Source organism: Hyaena hyaena, unplaced genomic scaffold (assembly GCF_003009895.1).
Source record: "Hyaena hyaena isolate Hyena2069 unplaced genomic scaffold, ASM300989v1 scaffold_1935, whole genome shotgun sequence".
NCBI lineage: Eukaryota > Metazoa > Chordata > Mammalia > Carnivora > Hyaenidae > Hyaena > Hyaena hyaena.
The window spans coordinates 29,674-38,875 of NW_024082579.1; the positions used below are offsets into that span (position 1 = coordinate 29,674).

At 60.6% G+C, this 9,202-nt stretch overlaps 1 long non-coding RNA gene across 2 annotated transcripts; it reads left to right on the top strand.

The window, feature by feature from the left end:
• The first annotated feature begins 532 nt into the window (after positions 1 to 532).
• On the top strand, positions 533 to 8,464 carry LOC120227020. Of its 2 annotated transcripts, XR_005527148.1 has the most exons (6): positions 533 to 751; positions 854 to 931; positions 3,521 to 3,550; positions 4,095 to 5,369; positions 5,476 to 6,620; positions 6,848 to 8,464. It is a non-coding gene; the product is annotated as an uncharacterized LOC120227020 (long non-coding RNA). The 2 variants fall into 2 exon arrangements; XR_005527147.1 differs by having other exon boundaries at positions 533 to 931.
• The last annotated feature ends 738 nt before the right edge of the window (positions 8,465 to 9,202 follow it).

Consider the following 9,202-nt stretch of genomic DNA (forward strand, 5'->3'; position numbering starts at 1 on the left):
GACACAGAGGACACACCGGGTCCCGCTCTCGGGGGGGCGGTGGGCGGGGGGTCCCGCCCGCGGCTCCCACGTCATCAGGGTCTTACCTGTACCCACAGCAGCGCGGACGGCGGGGTCGGGCACAGTGCAGGGAAGGTGCTCCCCGGGGTCAAGGCGACACGCGGCCTGGGACGCAGGGGGGCCGGGCGGGTCTGCGCCTGCGCGTTTCAACTCGCTCCGGGGGAGGCCGGCCCTGGGCGGCTGCTGGGAACGTCAGGACGCTCCGGGCCCCTCGGGGGCAGAGACTCGGGCTCGGCGGCGTGGAAGTCCCCTCGACCGACCCCACGCTGCCACCGGGTCCCCTCAGGCTACGCCGCCTCACAGGCCCCGACGCCATCTTCCGCCCAGGAGCTCTTACTGAGCAGAGGCTCACGGGAGGCTTCTGATTGGCGGCGCAGGTCACGTGAGGGCGGGTGGCTGCAAGGGAGGCCGGGAAGGCGGCGTGGTTTCCACCCTGGGCGGGACTCGTGATCCGGGAAGAGTCCCTGTGTGGAGAGCGGGAGACAGGCGGCTGGGCCACGTCCACGCGGGCTTCTCGAGCCCGAGCTCGGGGGCAGAACCTGCGGGCCACTCTCTGCACCGACAATGCACGGTCCCTTCCCCGCCATAGCCCTAGCGCAGCAGGCCTACCGCACCTGCGTTTCTGGAACTTTCTTCCCACAGCCCCATCCAGGCCTAGCTCCGTGCCGCTCCCTCAGAGAGGCTCCCGCACGTGCTGGGGTGGCCACTCCCCCCCCACCGCTGCGGGAAGCCACACGAGGCCCTGAGCGCTGACCACGCTGCACACCGTGTCACCACGCCCTCCCTCTTCCAGCACGGGATCCGGACAGGACACTCCTCGCTCACGCAGACGCCAGGACCCCAGCAGAGCCCAACACGGATGCCCCGGGGGGTCTTCCAGACAGACGAGGGCTCCTCCCAGCCGGTGACTGGAGATACACCGACCTAGTCTGCTCACCGATCTGCGGTGTGGGGGCCCCTGGGTGTGCGGCTCCTTCAGCGGGTGTGGATGAAATGCCTTTCTCTCAGGGCCGGTCACACTTCTTGACCCCAGCACGTGAGGGTGCAATGCTGACACCCGAGTGCCATCGTTAAAGGGCCTGACACCCCAGGCAGCACTGATGATGATGATGATGGACGCCGAAGGAGGTCTCAGGGTCAGGCTCTGTCTGTCTGTGTCGGGTTAGACACCGAGAATGTGGACCGTGTTCTGGATGAATCCAGGGAGAGGCCGGCAGGAGGTGAGGGAAAAGCCATCCTGCATTTCACCTGCAGCTTGTGTCCCCAGGCTCGTGCCCTGAGCCCAGCCGTGCAGAGAGGCGGGCAAAGCCTGGCCCCACAGCTGAGCCTCTTGGAGGAAGCCTGGAGGCAGCCGGGCTACTGGAGGCAGCGCCTCGGCCTCTGAAGACAGTGCAGCGTCCTCTGGGGTCAGTGATGCTCTGCTGGTTTGTCTCCAGGAAGGGCGGGGGGAGGGGGGCTCTTGCAGGACGTGACCAGTGGGTATGGAGCCCTCTCCATGCCTCCTGTGGGATGCGCGGGCAGCAAGGAGAGAGGATGGAGAGACACCTGCATCCTGGGTTGCCGTGAACCCCTGGGGCAGGGCCAGGCTGAGGGCCATCCGTCCCCACCACATCCGCCCATCCCTAGGACACAGGCTCTGCATCGTCTGAAGAATTCGCCATGGGACTTGAGAGGAGGCTGTCACCAGCCCCAGACCACAGAGGATGTTCTGGGGTCACTATCGGAGCAGGTGCAGCCAGTGATGTCCAGGAAGCTGGGGAAGCTCCCAGGCCCGGAGTTAATACCGGCGTGTGGATCAGACCTGCCAATAGAGGAGAAACGAGCCGTCCCTGAGAACCGTTACAAAATGTGTGAAAAGCACAGAACATACAGACTGGCTTTCTTAACAAAATAAATCCTCAGACATTATCATTTTCACAGTTAGGACGTTACCATTTTCACAAAAAGGACAACCTTTTAGAGAATAAAGTAATGAGCCCATCACACATTTTCCAAATCCCCGTTCTTTCTCGCCATTTCTCGGGGGTCGTCTGTCTGTGAATCCTCTGCCCTGTTTGCTAAGCAGAAGGCAGCATGGGCATCAGAAAGTGTGTCGTCAGCGGGGGAGCCTGGTTCCTGGTGGGCATCTCTGTTGTCAGCCGGTCCCACCCTTCCATAGACGGGGGACCTGCCCTGCTCCCCACATCCTCCTCTGCGTCCCGTCCCCAAGTCCCGTCCGCCCTGGCACCCACACACACCCCCGGCATCAGGTGGGGCCCCTCAGGTCTGTGCCAGCTGGAGGTCTGCTTCTGCTCCCTTCCAGAAACAGAACCATCTCTTTATCTCCTACTGCTGATCTAACGAGTTACCGCAGAGTCAGTGGCTCAGACGACACAACATTTATCCCGTCCCAGTTGTGCAGGTGACAGGTGTGACGTGGGCTACAATCAGGGGCCTTCTGGCTGCACGTTCTCTGAGGCCGTGGGGCAGGACCCGCCTCCTCACTCGTGCGGGGTGTTGGTGGGCCTCCGGCGGTTGTAGGACTGATGCCGTGTCCTTCGGGCAGTCCGCCAAGGGCCTTTCCACCGTGACGGGCCATGTGAGCACCTGGCCCGGGGCCCCTGTGACACTCAGATCCGTCCTCCCCCTCCCGTCTGGTCTCTGGCCAGCCGGGAAAGGTCCCCATGTCTGCCCCCATTCTAGGCCCCAGAAGGGTGATCCGGGACACCCTCCCATCTTAGAGGCTCTGCTTGGCACAATCGCTGCCAAACCCGAGAGCTGCCACAGTCACCGAGCCAAACAGGAAGAGGGGTCTGAGGAACTGACCCTGCAAATCAAATGTCCCGGCTAGATGTGACCCATGCCGCCTCCACTCGGCGTCCCGTTATTTCAGGCAGTAAAACCTACTCCAGGGAGTGGGAAAGAAGTGAGGTCTACGGCGGAGCTAACACCGGGCACCCGGCACGGAGCAGCGCTGATCAGGCAGACTGGGGGCGTGGAGGGGCTCCCTGCGGGCTCAGGTGAGGGGAGGCGTGAAGGTGCAGAGGAACACAGGGATGGCCAAGCGTCAGACCTCCCTGCGGGTGGGCGGGGGTCTGCGTGCCCTGGGGGCTCAGCCTTTGCATTTTCTGGTTCCTGCTCCTTCCTGTTGACCAGGTTCCTCGGAGCAGTGGAGCAGCGCCGAGGGGTCGCCGCAGGGCAGCCAGGACACACCTGTCACCAGGAGCTGCGCTCCCTTCATCTGGACACAGGTCTGGGGGGCTGTTGTAACCCTGTCTTAGGCTTTCCTTTCGGAAGTTTCTGCCAGAGTCTCTCACTCTGCTTCTACAGCTTCCCGTTTCATTAGGCAGCACTTGGAGCTTCACGGGGGGCTGGGGGGGTACGAACACCATTGTGGGGGTCCAAACACCATTGTGGGGGTCCACACCAGCACCCCCGTGGTCCGTCTGTGGCTCCCTGACAGGGAGCAATGGCTGTGGAGGATGAATCAGCTTCCACGTCCAGGCATCAGGTAACAAATCCAAATCCATTCGCGTGTCTCAACCTTCCAGAGAGCAGTACACCTCACTCTGTGCACAGGCCCGGATCCTCACGGATCTCAGGGTGATGCACTGAGGCTGGGCCTTCAGACTAGAGCAGAGCAGACCCGGGGGGAGCACGTCAGGAGGCAGGCTGGGAGGGGTGCTGGCCGCAGGCTGGGCTTGGGGAGGGGGGTGGGGGCTCTGAGGGCAGAGGCTGGGCTTGGGGAGCGAGGCAAGGGCTCTGAGGACGACCAGGGGCCGGACGTGACCCGGGGCAGCATAGGCGCGGCTCCAGGCTCCGGCCAGGACTGTCTGGGAGGCTTAGCCCCACACGTCCGGGCTGGGCTAGGGGAGCAGGTCTCAAAGTCACGAGTCCAGGCCCACAAGTGAGGAGGGCAGGACGGTCCCCAGCGGTGTCCGTTCCTCCCCTCAGGTCCAGGTCCCCAGGTGGAGGTGGCCGGGGTCTGGGACGTTGACCCAAGTCCTGCGGAGGTCACCAGCAGGTGGCCTCCTGGCATCCGCCTCTCCTTCTAGATCCACCCATGTGTCTCTGGAAATGCCGCCCCCGACGTCAGACCTGCGATCCAGGGCACCCTTGCTGGCAGGGGAATGGGGACGCAGGTCTGGTCAAGGAAGGCCCGCCTTCCCTGCCGTGATTGGGTCAGGGGCAGTCACATGTCCCGGCCCAGACCAATCAGAGTGAGCGTCAGCATTGTTCCCAGGAGCAACAGGAAAGGGATTGGTTCAGGCCCAGTCACGTGCCCCGACCCCATCCAATCACAGTGAGCCTTGGGCTTGTCATGTGCTGAGGGGAAGGCCTGCGTTCCGGGAGGAGGTGAGGATGCCCACTGCCACCATCTTGTCACCGTGCGGGGCCCAGAGGTGAGTCAGGACCCCCTGGATCCCTGGGTTCCAGAACCCAGACCCGACAAAGACCAAGATTTGAGAGAGAATTTCTGATTACATCACTGGAGCCTGGGTCCAGCCGCGCCTGAGCGTGCAGGGCAGGAGCCGCCTTGTGGTGGCTTCTGTCACTTCCAGCACGAGGACCCTCCCTCCTGCGGTGGGGGCATCGGGAGCCGCGTCTGGGTCAGGCTCCTAAAAGCACAGCTCCTGAGCCTCCACTGTCCGGCTTGTTCTCGTCTGTCGGGGACGCGAGCAGCGCCCTGGCTGTGGGGACTGAGCGGCGCTGCCCGTGGTCTCCCCGGTCTCTGAGGCCCCCCTGGCCTCCCTGGTCTCTTGATCTCCCCAACCTCCGTGCCCCCCCCCTCCAGTCTCCAGCATCCCTAGTCCAGGGTCTCCATTGTCTCCCCAGCCTCCGGCCTCCACAGCCTCCCTAGTGACCCGTCTCCGTGGTCTCTCCGGCCTCTACAGCGTCCCGGCCTCCCCTGTCTCTGGGGCCTCCTCAGTCTCTCTGGGGCTCTGAGGACACCGAGGAGATGGGACACGCAGGACTGAGCGTGTCCACAGCTGGAGTGACGTGCAGGCGGCACCGTGTGAACGCCGATGTGCAGGGCTCACGCGGGAACCGTGGCCTCACACCCGGGAGCAGGTGGACGTGTGGGCGCTCAGGGCCTCCGACACGGGTGTGATGGTGCAGAGAACTCGGGTGTGCAACACAAGTGAGCGACACCACAGCGGGCCATGTGCAGGTGCCGCGGTGGCACAGGTGACCCAGAGAATGGGGACACGGCCGTCACAGCAATGCGAGCATCCCACCCCCACCCCAGTGAGGGCACCTGACAGGCGGACGGCGACGGTGTGAGCGCCCCAGCGGAGCCCAGGCAGAGCTGGCTACACGCGCACGAGGTACACGCCCAGGAAGCAGGGAGGGAGCATGGGGTCACGGGACACGGGTGACAGCACCGTCACACAGTAGGACGTGCACAGGTGACACACGGCCCTTCACCCCCAGGGGGAGTTCACAGGCAAGCGGATGGGACGGCACAGCCCTAGATCGGCCACACCGACCGCGCGGCTGTGACCCGCACACAGGCCACGCCGGCCCCTGGACTCCAATGAAAAGCGGGAAAGGACCGCATACAGGCACAGTAGTCCCTTCTGGCCCGAGAGCGGAGGCTCTGGCCAGCATGTGGGTAACCAGGCTGCGGGGCGATGAGGGCCCTCGGCGGGTCTCCAGCGCTCCGTCTGGAGAGGGAGATGGGGGTGCTGGACTGAGTCCTCATTTGTACGGCAGGTCACAGTTGTAAATCACTCCCCTTCGATCGTCCACAGAGAAGAACGTCAGCATGTTTGCGGCAGGTGGTCCTGGTGTGTACGCTTCTCTCTGAGCTGCAGGGGTGCAGGGAAGATTTGCAGTGAAGCCTTCCTCTGGCAGATAAAAAGCAGCTTATGTGGAAGTTCCTGATGGACTTGCTGCATAAATCCTTCCCTGCCACGTCCTGCTGCCCAGGCCTGCCCAGCACCCCTCCTGTTATCAGAAGTGGGGCTCCCCTGGGAGGTGGGAACCAGCCGGCTGCCGGGTAGAGAGTCCCCAGATCCTGGGAGGCCCCGGACATCCCCGGGGATCGGGATAGAGGCGTCAGGTGAGGGCATCCCAGGTCCCGGCGTCCAGCCCCAACAGCTCAGGGACCAGCCCGGGCCTCAGGAGGTGGGCGCTGGTGACACCGTGGGCCAGGCTGCACTGGGACTCTCCATCCGGGGACTGGTTCTGTTCTGCACCTTCCAGAGCCCCGGGGGTGGTCCCCTGCCGCGGGTCATCCCAGTGATGCAGGGGATAACTGTCCTGGCTGGGCCATGGAGGAACCTGTCCCTGGGAGGTGGTGACATGGGCCACATCCCCAAGCGGAACACGCATTCACCCAGGTCGGGGCGAGGAGGCTGCTTCATAGATGTTTGCCCCTGGGGCCGCTCTGAGTCAGGTTCCCAGGCCCCCCTTTCCTTCACACTGTGCACAGGGGACTCTGAGTTCTGGGTGAAAAGCATAGAATCTCCCAAGTCTTTTTCCAGGTTTTCTGACCCTCGGCCCCGAAGGAGCCCAGGTCCTCAACTTGGACCCAGAGAACCGCGACCCATCCCTGGAGAGATGGTCGCCCGTGGGTGTGTGGCCTCGGACTTGGTTCCTTGGGAAGGGAAGGCCCCTTCTGCATTCGTCCACGACTTCTCCACTTGGCCACGACCGGGCAGGACTCATCACCCTCTGCATGCAGACCAAGGACCCCCACACCACCCCCCACCTGCCCACCCTGGGAGGGGCTTAGGGGCTTCGGGGCGGGGCCATCCCCTTGGGATAGTTCTGCCCAAGCTCACTCTTCCTCTGCTCCCAGGATGTCCTGGGTCCTGTGCTGCTGGCAGAGCAGAGGGAGCTGAGAAAGAAAGTTCTGTGTGAATTCAAAATGCAGCAAGGCTTTGAGAAGACATCAAAGTCCGTTCCACTTTTCAAGAACCAAACGCACGGCCAGGAACATCACTGAGTGATGTCAGCACTTGGCCCTCCCAGCAAGTCTCCATTCTCTGAAGCCTCCCATGTGATCTTAGTATAATTAAAAGCTCATAATGTCCAAGACTGTTTAGAAGGAAAAAAGACACTGTTCTCTTCTCTGAAATTAATTATGTGCTTGTCAGAGCCCATTTACAGCATCCCTGGGAGTGTGTGACAGCCCACACGTCCCTGTGGACTTTGGTGGCCTTTTTCACTGCCTGCAAGTGCTGAGCGGGTCCAGGGATGAGAGCTTTCCCGGTCAGGTGATCACGACTATGGACTGTCTCCAGTCCCCGGGCTGCTGCGGGTTCAAGGTGTGGCTCGAGGCCCTGCTGCCGCAGCCCTGGGCGCCTGGACGCTGCTCACGGCCTGTGCACCAGGGTGACCCTTGGCCCTGGATCCGCTGGGACGTCAACCACAGTCAGGCATCAGGCACATTTCCCTCGTAAAGAAGCTATCCCCCAGCTATCAGAGCATGCAACTCATTCATTCAGAATGTGTTTTCTCAGGTACCAGTTTATGTCCTTGAAATTGAAGCTATAAATCCTAATAGCGAAACAGATTCGTTCCCTGCCTTCACGTTTACAGTTTAGAGAGGGATACAGAATCACAGTAACTACTCTAAAGACATAGAATTGCAAAGTGTAGTGGATATTGAGACGGAAAATATAGGAATTGTTGGAAGCACTGAATGGATGCTTGTTGAGCTGACGTCTGAACCAGCTGCAGTCAGCGTAGATGACATTCCAGAGAGGAAACAACAGGTGTGAAGCCCCCAAGGTGGGAGGATCAGGCCCCTTAGGTCCAGAAGTCATTGTCATAACAGCAGCTGGCACGAACACGGGCTCACTGCTCGAAGTACGCCTCGCATCGTAAGTTCCACTGCAGCCCCGGGATGAGGACAATGAGGAGAGTAACACCAGTAGCCCCAGGCTGTGGACAAGGACCCTGAAGCTCGTGTGGATAATGGCCGCCTACGTTTCCACAGATAATGAGTGGGAGGACCAGGATGTGAACCAGACCGTCCGGCTCTCTGTGTCGAGCTTCTGTAAGATGTTTGAGCGTTTCTTGAGTTTCACGAGGAGATGGAGCCTGGTGTGCCAGAGACCAGGGGTCAGTGGGGCCAGGTCACAAGGGCCTGAGGCTGCTGCTTATGTCAGGATCCTTTTCTCCACGAGCAACAAAAGCAAACCAACACCAAACCAGCTACGTGAAAAGAGACACCGTTGTGCACTTGCCTGAAAGATTGGGGGTAGGTTTCAGATCTGGCTTGATTCAGGGGCTTAAGTGTCATCAACAGCACCCATTTTCTCTTCTCCTTCCCTATATTGGCTTTATTCTGAGAGCATTTCTGTCCAACAACTCAAACCTTAACATCCTCCCAATTCATAATTCAAAAGCTTCAAGAAAGATTGCCTACCACTTCCCAGCCGTTCAAGCATAAAGCCTGTTTGGGCTGAAACTCCTGGCTTGCGTCACATGCCTGTCACTTTTCCTATCACTGTGGCCCAGGCCCGGATGTGTGACCCACCCCCTGGACACCAGGAGTGAGGCCACATCTGAAGTCCTGGGCCATGGGCAAGGCCCCCGAGGGAAACAGCCACCTGGTTATGAAAAGGGAACTAAAGGTTGGATGTCCAACAGACAAGTGTCACTCTCTGGGCGCATCTAGGACCTTGTCCAGGGAAGAGGGCTTGAGACCAAGAGAGCATGCATTCCGGGCTCACTGGGCCTTGGAGTCCATGGCTCTGGGGAGGGAGGAGGGAGGAAATCAGGCTCTGAGCAGAGACTTGAGACTGCCCCAGACCTCTGCTCACTCCCCCCTCCGCCCCGTGCTTGAGCTTGGGTGGGAAAGAAACATTCAGAGCCCAAGGAGGATAGAGGGTTCTAATGGTTCTCGAAGTAGCTCCCCACTGGCACTACCTGAGAGGCTTTGGAATGGCGGAATCCTGGCTCCCGTCTTCAGAGGCCCTAAAGTGATTGGTTTGAGGCACAGCTAGGAACTTGGGATTATGTGAACTAACTGTGTCTCCATTCCCCAAACACCACCCCGGACCCTACTCTATTTTAATTGTCTCACTTTAATCCATTTTATAAGAAAACTGTTGATTCCATGACCCACCTTCAGTCTCTACTGATTTTTCACATCCTCCTTGGGACAAATGAATGCCTGACCTGGACTGCCCCTTTTTCTTCTTGC